Source organism: Sphaerodactylus townsendi, linkage group LG04 (genome assembly GCF_021028975.2).
Source record: "Sphaerodactylus townsendi isolate TG3544 linkage group LG04, MPM_Stown_v2.3, whole genome shotgun sequence".
In the NCBI taxonomy this organism is placed as follows: domain Eukaryota; kingdom Metazoa; phylum Chordata; class Lepidosauria; order Squamata; family Sphaerodactylidae; genus Sphaerodactylus; species Sphaerodactylus townsendi.
The window spans coordinates 67,001,826-67,015,366 of NC_059428.1; positions in this window are offsets into that span (position 1 = coordinate 67,001,826).

Consider the following 13,541-nt stretch of genomic DNA (forward strand, 5'->3'; position numbering starts at 1 on the left):
GAAAAGAGTTCAAATTTGAAAGAAATTCTTATTAAAGTTATGACATCCTGATTGCTCTAGAAATAATTGAACTAGTATGGGTGCATGTGGAGCAATTTATCGTTCATGATGTCATGTCTATGTTTAGCCCTCTAAAATACTAATGATTCCCTCTCAAACATGTTTAATGCTGCTCTCTGATGTAAATGTAGGCTGCCTCTACAGGGTAATGGAGCATCATTGTCTAGTCCAAGGTTGGGTTTCAGAGTCTCACTCAGAGAAGTGGTGGCAGTTCAGCATTTGCTGTACTCTTTGCGACCAGACCGTACAGCATGTTCTGTTTTAGCCTTTTATAGCCCTGCTTCCAAGGCTTAAATCCCAGTCTTCCAATGACTGACCCATCTTTGCTGTAGGAGGCGGCTGATGCTGAGCCAGGATGTGCACACTGTGCCACCTAGCTTGCAGCTTTGTTCTCAGCCTCTTTCTACATTGATCCAGATCTGTAGATGTAGGTCTGCCTTACTTTTGTTCAGTAACTCAAGGCTGGGGTGGGCAGAGCATGATGGACTGCACCTCATTCCCTTCTGGGTGCCTTCTGCTGGCTCTGGATTAGCGACCCAGGGCCCCTCTTCCTCCGATGAATCCCCACTGTTATCCAGCTCTGGCTGACCCACAATAGTATGGTATATTTCCCAACACATAAAGAAAGAATAGTCTGTGCTACACTGAAGCAATAATATCAGAAAGCAGATACCTTGGGCCAGTCTTTTCAGCCTAACCAACCTCAAATGACTGCCATGAGGACAAAATTGGGTTGGGAAAGCTATGTATGTTGTGCTGAACTCCTTTGAACAATGGTGGAATAGAGATGTATTTATTTATAATTGTTTGAATACATTTCTGAATCCATCTTCTTGCACTTTTGGAACCTGAGGCAGGTAATAACATTTCATTAAACAACACATCATCTCTATATATAAAAATCTAACAGTGTGTTTGTCCCTGATGGTCTCCTTCAGAAGCTGCTGGACGGATTGCCCCCAAATTTTCACAGGACGTCCCTCTCTGTTGTGGACAGGCAATCGGACCTTCAAATCGCCTAAAGTCCATACCTGAGCCAGGTAAAATGTCTTTTTCCTGGCACACGAGGCCATGAAGCTGGCTGTGTTTAACTGTCACCCTTAGAATGTTCGTGCAGCATGTCTGTGGCCTGAGGGTATGAGGGCTTAGAATGTTCGCGCAGATGGGCAGAGATGAGCAGTGAAAACAGTAACTAGGTAATACTGTTAGGTAATACGAGTGGAAGTGAAACACATACACACTTTGCCATTTGAGACGTCAGGTGGGGTTCCCCTCCTCACACGCAGGTAACTTTCACTTTCTGTGCCTCACCCACTACTACCACACAATACACATCCAGCTCATCCTCACACACCTCACTCTGCTTTCCCTCACATCCAACCACCACCATATTCTCCACAGCTCTCTTTTACTAAAAGCGAGCTGGAGTTTGCCTTTTTCTTCTACGAAAATCCGCGGGGTGGGGGCGAACCAACACTACCGGCTCCGCTTCTTTTGCACATGGCCCTTTAAGAACCCAGGGAGCTGGCCTCGATCTGAGCGCCTCACCACCCTGCCTCTGCTGAATGACTGGGATAGCCTCCTTGCCCCAGTTCTGCCTTACCCAAGCCAGGACTGTGCGTGTCAACCAGCCTCATGGACAGCGGGATTCGCACTCTGGACAGTTCCGTTGTGGAATGGAAAGGGTTACATTATACCAAAAAAACAAGACACCACCATATAACAATGTAAATTGAAAAGGGAAAGAGGGATTCCATTTGACCACCCCAAAAGGCTATGCTGGGGATCATTGGACCTGCATGGACATTAGTGTGGGTTGCGGACTGTGATGAGAAGGACAATTGCCACAGCAACGCGTGGCCAGGCCCACTAGTATCTGTAATAAAAATAATTGAATACCCAGTGTAAAAACCAATGTCAAAACCAATAAACCTCCACATTAATAATTTATTCAGTCAGGAAAAAACTGTCAGTGTAAAATCACAACAGTAAACATAAGCCCTTTCTGCATGGACCAAGCAAGCAGGGGTGCACTGGCATAGTCTATTCCAGTGCACCCCCTGGGGCCATTCGTATGAACGGTCCTGCTGGCCCAGCAGCCGGTGGCACACCCTCTGCACGGGCCACACTGCTACTAGTGCCCTTTTACCTCAAAAAGACTCAGTCAATGAGTGACTCGAGAAAATGCCTTTGTGTGTGGGGGGGACGCCATGGCAGCTGTGCAATTTTCTCCCCCACAACAACGTTTTTACCGCCCCGCACCAGTCCAAATGGCCTGTGCAGAACCGGCCATACTACTGGTCCTAATTCAGTCCATGCCAAACAGCCTGTCCTGAATGTGGTAAAATATAGAAACCTGCCTCAGTAATTCTGAGATGCTATTCCAAAGTGTCAGAATGACTACTGAGAAAATCTACATTTGGGCACAGCAGAACATACCCTACCCAGAGGAGGTACAGTCAGGGAGACTTATAAGGTAGAATAAAGTTTCTGCATGACTATATACTCAGCAGTAGATACAGACATAATAGATACACTGTCAGTAAGTTCTAACATGCCCCACAACACTCCTGCTTTTCCTCAGGAAGTCAAAGAATTTGGAGAGGAAGGGGAGACAAAGCCTATAAACCAGATCAACCAAGTAAAGTGATTTAAAGTGTGTGTTCAAACTATTTGCTTTCTATCTACTTACTACAATTTACTATGGAAATGTGTATTTATACTAAAGGTGAGTCTGATTTCTTTTACGTACCCATATTCCAAATATATTATCTTGATAAAGAACTAGAAGATCTCCTTATTTATGAATGTTAAGCAATGCTAAGAATAAATCTATTCATAGTTGTTTTAAGCAATTCCCAACTTGCTTTTCCTCAAGTCTTTTTCAAAGTTTTAAAAATTCCCCTTTGTAAGAAATTGGATGCACCTGACCTTGAGATCCATACAGGTTAACCTACTCCGATTAAACTTTCCATGTTATTTCATTAAATAAAAATAGTTTTGACACCCAAAGACTAGGGCATTCTAGAGATAATACAATAACCTCATGCAATCATTCCAAATTGAATTGCCATAATTCATTTAGGTGACCATACATATTTGTTATGTGTAATATGAATCATAGCCAAATAAAATCAATAGAAATGTTTCTTGTTAATGAAGATATACTGGGCTGTTATATGTGGGTTTGGGGCTCAATACCACAAAAGTAGTATTTGGTATTCTATATTTTATGATCTCATGAAACTCAAAAATGAAGCTAGCATTAGTTAAAGATGATATGGTTTGCCATCTGGAAATTATGTCATATATTTTGTGTTCACTTTGCCCTTTGAGTGCCTTTCTACAACAGTGCCTAGAAAAAGAAGCAAGTAATGCATTATTCTAAATGATGCAAGCAAAGCTATAATAAAAGACAACAATACCCCAAGTTTGTTGGAATACCATGATTGCAAATAGATACACCATTAAGTTATTTTCTTACTGTTACTGTGCCCATTTTGATGCTCTAGTGGTTCTCAAATTGGCTTGATTCATAAAACCAGAGCCCTTTGGGGATGGGGCAGGATATAAATTCAATAAAATAAATAAATAAATAAATTTAAAAATACATTATTTTTCAAAAATAGTACTTTGATCTGGAAGGTGCTAGGGTTCATGGATATGAGTAGCCATCTCCTCTGATATTTCCCCTTCAGGCTTGATAATGGTCAAAGTGGTAAAGTCCTGATCATGTTGCAGACTGCCAGTCTGGTCAGATAGGGAACCCATGCCCTACATCCACAGTGTTTGTTCCCCTGCCCCATGGGTAAAAAAATTATCGTCCTTCCTCTCTGGTTGTGTTGTGTTGGTATGGGGAAATGTCCTTGTAGATAAGCAATTAGCAAAAAACACAGCTAAACCCAGAAAGATTTTCTGAAGATGGGTGCTTTCTTCACAACCTTTATAGTGAATTTACTGTTTTCTACCTTTCGCACATTAATTTTGACCGATGTGATTTGGCATAACACTGTCAGGATGAGGCTTCCAAGTTGGTAGCCATCACCAAAACCCTGGGGCAGGGAATTCTACAATTTATCTATGCTTTATGTGGGTAAAATACTTCATTTCGTCCTTTTTAATCTTTCATCCTTCAGCTTCAGTAGATGATGCTACAATCTATGAGAGAAGGACAAAAGCTTCTCCCTATCCACCCTCCCCACACCATACATAATTTTACATATTTCTATCATGGTTCCCCTTATTAGCTTTTTTCTTAAGCTAAACAGCCCAAAGTGTTTGAACTGCTCCTCACAAGACAGTTGCTCTAGCCCCTGATCATATTGGTTGCTCTCTTTTGCTCTTTCACATGCTCTGCAATATCCATTTCTAGGTGTGGTGAATAGAACTGTAAATAGTGTTTCAATCATGGTTTCACCATATATTTATTTAAGGTCAGTGTGACAGCAGCAGTTTTATTCTCTATGGCCGTTTCCGCACGAAGGCGGAAACGGCCGGGTCAGCGTTTCTGACGCCGACCCGACGACGCTGGGACCGTCCGCACGGACAGTCCTGGGAACAGCCGGGCAGCCGGCGCCACAGAGCGCCGGCGCCCAGCCGACCCGGCATGTCCCCGGGCCTCCGGCGTGTCGCCGAGGCCTGGGGACACGCCCCCTGGCCCTGCGCGCCTGCTCCAGTGGCGCAGGGCAGGGGGCGTGTCCCCAGGCCTCGGTGACGCGCCAGAGGCCCGGGGACAAGGTAAGTGCCGGGTGGGGGAGGTGCCGTGAAGCCGCTGCCGTTCTCTCGGCAGCGGCTTCACGGCGGCATTTCCCCAAAAAGAGCGCTGGGAAGCGCTCTGGGGAAACGCCAGCTTCAGGCCGGGCGGGCGGTGCGAGGGCGGCGCGGCTGCGTTGCAGCTGCGCCCCCCGTGCGAATGGCGGCCTGGAGACGGCGTTTTTGCCGTCTCCAGGTCGCCATTTAATGCCTGTGTGGAAACGGCCTATATCTTGTCCAACAAGGATCTTGCAAGCCTACTCCCTTTCCCCCGCCAGTAGTCAGGGCAACTAAGGCAAACCCAACTCAGGACAGTATTTAGTAAGACAATCTACTAGTTGGGACAGGTTTTTGTGGGATGGACATTGGGGGGAAAGGGATAACATATTGATCTTCATTTAGAAACATGCACCACAGCATAAGCACCAGTGGGCATTTCTCCTATTGATCTAGGCATTTCCTTTTCCACAGCGGTTACTGACCATGTCCTTTGTTGCTAACCCCAGTCATTTGTGGCTAGAAAATGAAGACACCCAAGTGTGCTATTGTCAGAACCAGTCCTCAGCTAGGTTGTGGCTGAGGAATCTTTGAGAAAGCTATGGCTGCAAAACTCTGACGCCTGTTTCCAATGCCTCCAGTCTTCAAGACGACAACATGAATCCTGGTGATCCCAAAATTACACTTGATTGATAGGAGGCTACTAATAAAATGTCATATCTTATTGATGGAAAAGGACCACGGTGCCAGTGATGAAGCCAGATTGGACACACACCTTGCGCCCCTGCCAGGGTGCCCCTGCCATGGTGCCTTTCCCCAAAGGTTTTTTATTTTTCTCACATTACTTTGTCCTGGAACATACAAAAGTATAAGGTTCAACATTTTGAACTAGCTACTGTCAAGATGGCAGTTTTAGATGTCCAAAAAAGCTGTTACAATGGTGGTCCACATGCTTACATGTATCTGCTTTCATATTCCTTATATACTATTATATCAATATCCGACCATGTAGCTGCAGCAACTTGCTTCCTGTACATCAGCTGTAAAGCCAGTTCTGGATTGGTTTTGCAGAAAAACAGAGTAGCAGGCCCAAGCCAAACTCCTGAATAAGCAAAGACTATAATGTTATGTTTGTGTGCCTTGCCATTCCAGATTGCAAGGCATTTCCATAAAATGTCCAGCTTAGCTCTTCAGCAATACATTTGAACATGTTGGAGTTCCATAATGGTAGGACAAACTTTGGGAACCTTCTTTAATGGTATTTGAACACTTTTGTTAAAGTCCTTTCTGAGTTAGTTTTCAAGTCTGTAGGTTGGACTCCTCTTTTTTGTCCTACGCATTTACTTTCATGCAATAAGTTGTATTCTGAAATTTCCTAAAATAATCAGGAAAAGAAACCTTTGGTCATTTCAGAGCACTATTGATTATAAGCAGTCTGCTGAAGGGCAAAGGATTGGGATAGACGACATTCATCTCAATCACATAATTTCCATTCTAATATTAAGAGCATAAAAAAGATGTGTCAAACTCCCCCAGCAGTGGGTCAGGGGCCAGTGCCATGGCCCCCTTCAGCGTCTCCTTCTTCTAGACCTGGCTTTACACGAGACTCAGACAGAGTTGGTGGATGTTCTAGATCACCTTGGGCCCTCTAGCACTCTCAGCCAACTTCCTCTCCCAGTAGCCATCTAGTTAGGGTAGACAGGAATCCTTGGTAATTGGTGGGGGGTACTTAGCAGCAGCAGGTGAGGCCTACACCAGCATCTCAGAAACGTTTCCAGTATACTGGAAGCTGAGGTATACTGTTGTTGTCACCTGTGTCTGGCAATTGTAAGTATTTTATGCTTTGATATGGAGGTTCCATTTAGCAGTTGGGATGAAAAAAACTCATCTTCTATTTTTAATGATGGTGTTATAAACTAGACATTATTACTGTATTGATGGTAATGAATAGTATATATTGTATGCTGTGCAAATAAACTACTACTGTTTCTTCTACTGCTGCTGCTGCTGCTGCTGCTACTACTACTATACCATTTCTGATATGAAATAGTTAAAGTTATTACTAAATGTACATACTTGTTCCAAAAAGTAGTATACGTTTTAAAAAGGAATACAAACAGGAATTTTTAGATAGAGACTGAAATTACTATACTTTTTTCCCAAATCACACTTTTTGTAGTTCTGATAAATCTACAGATTGAATAATTTGTCCTTCCCCTTTCCATTTCCAGTTATATTTGGGAAGGGTATATGGATGGAATGAATCCATATTCAGCACTAGTCCTACGCTGGACAGTTCCACAAAATACAATGGCTGTTGACAGGAGCACAGATTTGAAGAAGTATATCAACTACTGGAAGCCTCCAAAGAGTCATGATATACTTTACCTTTTCAGATATGATTAGAAACTTGGGCAATGGTGTACACATTTGAAGGTACCAATGCCCTGCCAATGCATATTTTGTTAAAAGGGAATCAGGAAATTATCATGAATTATTCCTATTGCATTGTGAGTGTGTGATTTTACAGCACACAGTGCAAGTAGAAATAAGGTAGCATTCTATATGGTCAACCATATAATCTTAACATTTAAACCAGTAACATACCTGAAAACCTCTTCATTATTGGAGATTTATCAGTGCACTATGCAGTCTTGCCCTTACTGTGGTAAATTCAAGGGTGCGTTAATTCAGATGCAACAATTTCCTTTCACAGAACGTGACTTTCGCTATATCCCCTCCTACAGCTGTCTGAAATGGCCAACAGCATCCTGCTCATGGGGGTCCCTTCTCTAAAAGGAGTGACATGGAGGGGGGCATTTTGGACTGCTGTGAGACAGGTAGTGGCGTATTTGCCTAGGGACAGGGGTACCCTCTGTCCCCGGGTGCCACTGATCTGGTTGCATGGGGGGTGCAAAATCGGCCCCTCACATGACCAGGAAGATGGCTAGGCAGCAGGAAGTCCTGCTTCCCTGTTGTCTTCTGGTGCCCTCGGTGAAATAAACCAACATGTGTAATTGTCGAATTGGGACTGACAAGACCCAGAATCAAATGTCAGTTCAGCCATGAAGATCTACTTGGCTTTTATCAACTACTCTCTCTTAGTCTAATCTATTTCACAAAGCTGTTGTGAAGACGATACTGAGAGATGGAACCATGTACACTGTCTTGAATTCTTGGATGAAAAATTAAAATTAAAAGGTAATGAAGGAAGAAATTAATATGAAAATTTACAGCTATGTACTATATATATTATAAGAGTGACCACATTTTTAACTGATTACTAGATCAAGAAGTATGACTAAAAATTCAAAGTGAACTTCAGGACTGAAACTTAATTACTAACAGAGGAAACAGAGAAAGCAATTAATAATTCCATTTAAACCTATAGGTCCAGATTAAGCAGGCCTGAAGTTAAATTACGGTAAACAGGTTATGCACACTGAAACTCTTTGGTCTACTGTATTTGCAACCTGTATTTGCACACTCTTACTTATAAGTGGCTAAAAAGCCTCATTCATCTAGTATTTTTATTAAATGCAAACTATAAAATCAGACTCATATTAATTAGCTGAGATCCAAATTTTCTAGAACAAATGTAGTGAAGGTCTACTTCTGATGCCAAAGAGAGAAAGAGATTTGTTCCAGGCTTTATGAAGCATACACGTGTGTACCAAGTCAAATTGGCTGGCCACCGACTCTGATTGAGTCCTAAATGAATTTAGGAAGGCTGTCAATCTTTAGATTTCCATGCTCCAAAATATTTAACTTTCAGGAAAAGAAGAATCATTTTGGAAAGTTTGTTTTCACTGCAAAAGTCCAGTGTCAGACCTCTGATTAACTTTTCCATTCTGTTCCAAGAACCATGTCATATATCTCAGCAATCCTAAAAAACCAAACAGCAAACTGAGTGCCAAATAAAGCCAACTGTAAGCAAAAGGTGGGCTAAAAATATAGATTGACTTGTTCTCAGTTCATAGATTGCGATAGCAATGAATTCACTAGCTAGTTTCAGCTAATTTGCTCCATTCCTCCTGTCTGTTTTACATATTGTTATATCGGCTGTGATTTGATGGCATTTTCCACCACCACATCACTGACCTGAATTGTAGCAAGGATTGCTCTGAGATTATGGGCATGAAGTACTTTGAAAGCTCAAAATGCTCAAAAAGTGCTATTTAAATCCCAAGTGTTCCAGATAAATAAATACTGCTGTGTGAAGGATACCTATGGGCTAACCAACAATGAGTTAGGTCGGATATCTGTAAATCAGTAAAATAAAATGCAATCAATACTATACAATCAGACCATAATGCATGAAAATTTGTGAGGAGAATGTTTGTTATGGTGGCCTACCACAAAAAAATCTAGTCAAAGACTCATAGCTTAAGCTTGCTCAGGGCCTCCTGAGATGAAGAGGGGAGGACCTTAAAGCAGCACCCAAGTACAACTCCATTTCTTGATCCTCTACTGGAAAGGAGATATTTGTGCTACCGCACAAAAGCCTCAGGTATGGCAAGCAAAGGGGTTAAAGTTTACCTGTGTTCTTTTCTGATGATAATACTCATTCCCTTTCCCTTCCCTTCTCTTTCTTTCTTTCATTAGCCTGGAGGAGAAGAGAAGTCCTGACCACTTTAAAATTGCCAGCTCAGGGCCAGTCACAGTTCTCTCAGAACTCTCAGCCCCACCTTGTTTTTTAAACAAGAGGATATTCAACTCCTCATTAACAAAACTATCTCTGCTTCGGACCTCCTGACGCAGGGCCCTATCAACCATCCGAACCCAGAATGGCTCAGGCTGACCGCCTGGCGTGTGAGCGGAGAAAATTGAGATTGAGAGGCTACTCAGATAAAGTCACCAAAACTATCTTGGCCGCCAGAAAACGCTCAACCATCAATATTTACAATGCCACGTGGAGAACATTTGTCAAATGGGCGCAAATTCGAGAAATCGATCCGGAAAACCCTTCCATAGGAAATATCTTAGACTTTTTACAACAAGGGTTTGACAAAGGCCTCCGCTGTGCGACACTAAAAAGACAGATTTCGGCGTTAACCACAGTATGCCAATCCATCAATGGAAAACCAATTGCCAACCACCCAGATGTCTCCAACTTCCTGAGGGGTGTACAACTCTCACAACGACCGGTTGCTCATCGATTCCCATCCTGGCGCTTACACGCAGTACTGACAGCACTGACAAAACCTCCATTTGAACCCATACAAAGCATTCCTTTGCGTTGGGTACGAATGAAGACCCTGTTCCTCCTGGCAGTGACTTCAGCACACAGGGTCTCAGAACTTCGAGCACTATCAGTGAATGCAAAATTATGCGTCTTTCACAAAGACAGAGTGGTTCTACGCATGGACCCAACCTTCATTCCTAAAGTTTGCTCAAGGTTCCATCTACAACAGGAGATCGTGGTCCCGAATTTCATGCCTAACCCATCTCATCCCAAAGAAAAAGAATGGCATACATTGGATGTACGCAGGGCCCTCAAGGCCTTCATTATTAGGACCGAAGCAGTGCGTAAAACAGAAACCCTTCTCATTAACGTTGGCCCACCTAATGTAGGCGCTCCCATGTCTACAGCAGCTATAAGTACCACCTTAAAAGCTACAATCATTGAAGCGTACAAAGCTGCTGCTCTGCCAGTACCGCCGGGCATCACAGCGCACTCAATACGCAGTGCAGCGACCAACGCTGCACTCCGCAACCGAGCATCAGTAGAAGAAATATGCAAGGCGGCCACGTGGGCCTCTATATCGTCCTTCGTGCGCCACTACAAAATAAACTCCTTGCACTCAGCGGAAACAGCCTTCGGACGCAGAGTGCTTGAACATATTATCGGGGACTTATAGAACCCTCCCTAATTGGGGACACTGCTTGGGGAGGTCCCATCTAAGATGTCCTCCACCTACAGTAGAAGGGTCCATTGAATACTTACTGTGAAGGGTCTTTCTACTGTAGGTAAGGGGGACTATCTTGACCCCCCCTGGTTCTGATTAGTCCCCGATGCTAAAGTTAAGTTGTTGAATGTTTGGTTGGGTTTACTTGGAGCCTCATATAGTTGAAAATAAGTTGTGTTAATTGTTTTTTACAAAGTTATTAGCCGGTCACTTCTATAACGGTTACATAGACTGCTAGGTCACGGAGGTACTGACGGAAAATCGCCTCGAGATGACTAACCGGAAGTGACACGGCAAAATTATTTCATCACTTCCTGCCTCCTTGCTATTGGTGGAGAAGACACCTTCCATACGCACCTCACAAGGTGTCCGTGGTAGGGAAAGGAAGGGAAGGAGTTTGTAAGCTGTTCTGGGATTACTTATGTTGAGAAAAGTAAGGTATAAATCCAGACTGTTCACAAAGGTTACAGTTGAGGGGAGGGGAGGGGAGGAGTGCCATGCAAGGGGAGGGGAGGGAGGGAGAGGTGGCATGCAAGGGAGGGGAGGGAGGAGCCAGTATCTGGACATGGCCCACCCATCCTAGTGGAGGGAGGGGAAGGTGGGTGGGCCAAGTCCAGATGCTGGACCCCCTTTCCCTCCCTCCCCTCCCTTATATGCCACCCCTCCTTGGGGGGTGGTAAATTCCTGTTGATTGGGGGAAGGGGTGTTTCCTGAAGATGGTATGGTTTGGGAAGGGACTTCAGCAGGACATAATGCCATAGAGACCAAATTCCAAAGCCTGGAGTTGGTATTCTTGGCAGCTCCAATCAAATACGCACATTCAGCAGCAATACTGGCCTGAGAAGAGGAAGCAGCAAACCCTCAGGCAGGTGTTCTGGCCAGGTAAGCATGGCAGCATCATGATTGGGAGCTTTGCTGTCACTAATTTTTTTTTTAATGTTAAGGTAACTGTTACATGTTAACCTAAATATAGTATAAGCAGACCCTCTTTATTGTGGGAAGTCAATATAGGTTGTCTCAATGAATTTGTGAAACACAGAATACAAGTTATATAAATCTATCCACCCATTTATGGTCCTTCCAGTGTAACCTTATTGCTGAACCAAGCAACAAATAACAAACATGTTTGAGAGATGATTGTGGCTAGTATTTAATATACAATTGCTGCTATGCTCTATGGCTCTTCTCTCTTCAGAAAGTGAGGAAATTCTATTCAAAAAGAGCTAGAATTAAATAGCTGATTCTTTGCACCCTGCATGGTGTCAAAGAGGAAATCAGGAGTGTCCAACAGTGAGTGAATCACAGTGTCTTGCAAACATCCTCAATAAACCATTCTAATTAGAGTTCTGTTGTTTTCTTTGTTTTCCCTCAATAATTTTGCCTGGCAAAGACTGATGCCTTTAGGTCTCTGGTAAATGAATTATTAATGCAGGAGTTAATAATGCATGTTAATTGGTACTATAAACTACTTTCTCCAACAAATGTTAGCAAAGGTCAAAACTTGTTAACAGCAAAGGTGAACTTTGTATCTTATTTTCCCTAATATTAAGTGATCACAGAATTGTTGAAAGTGGCAGACTATGCAATATTCCTTTGTACAGAGCACACTGCTCCTTCAGAAGGGGCAATAGCGTCACCAAGATAGATAAGTCACTTCCTATATCCTTCCTTGTCCGTTCTGCTGCTGTTTGTTTACCCAGAATGCTACCCTTAGGGGTTTCTTCCTTATTGTTAACTACTTTTCTTCTTCTTTCTCTAACCACCATGAGGTCAAAACATGCTTCCTGATCTATCTCTCCATCCTAGCTTAAATAGATAGCAAGAAACTGACCATTTCTGCACAACACAAAACATTTTCTGGCAGAAAATAAAACATTTCCTTCATGGAGTTCCGCGTGGTTTTTAGCCCAAAACATTTTATTTTCCTGCATGAAAATGTTTTATTTGCATGCTGTTCCCTAACCATCCTTTAAAAAAATATTTTGAAAATGTTTTGAAATTGCTGTGCGATTTCTTTAAAAAGTTTTCCTACAGTCTCTGCAGTCCCTGGACTTTCTCGTCGGCACCATTTTCTGAGTTCACTCTGGCCATTCCACAGTTTTTTTCGGGGGGAGGGGTCATGTCTACATAGCTATGTAGACACAACCCGTAGAGAATCACAGCATGAATTTTTGAAGCTTCATAACTATGAATCTTATCTCTGCATGCGAACAAGTGACAACTACTAATGTAGTTACATTCGCCTTCAGAAAGGGAAATTTCTCAAAGATGAGGGGGGATAGTGCACAGGAAGCTGAAAGGGAAATCAAGAGAGTCAAAAATGTCCAAGATGCTTGGAGGTTATTTAAAACACAGTCTTAAAAGCTCAGCCTGAATGTGTTCCACAGGTTAGGAAAGGCAGTAGCCCAGTCCAAAAAAGAAAGTTTCACCATGGTTAACAAGGGACGTTGAGGAAATTATTAGGGGGAAAAAAAAAGATGTCTTTGTAGAAAATGGAAGTCCAACTTAACTGATAAAAGAATACCAGAGAGAACACAAATGGTGGCAAAAGAGAAGCAAGAAGTTAGCTGTAAGGGGGCAAAAAGGATTATGAGGAACGCATGGCTGTGAACATCAAAACCAGCAACAAACAGTTCTTCAAGTACATCAAAAGCAGGAAGCCAGCAAGGGAAGCGGTAGGCCTGTTAGATGACAAAGGAACAAAGGGTGTGCTAAAAGATGACAGGGAGATTGCAGAAAAAGCTGAATGAATTCTTTGCATCTGTCTTCACTCCAAGAGGAGGTGAGGAAAATTCCTGCACCTGAACCAAGCTTCTTAGGAAG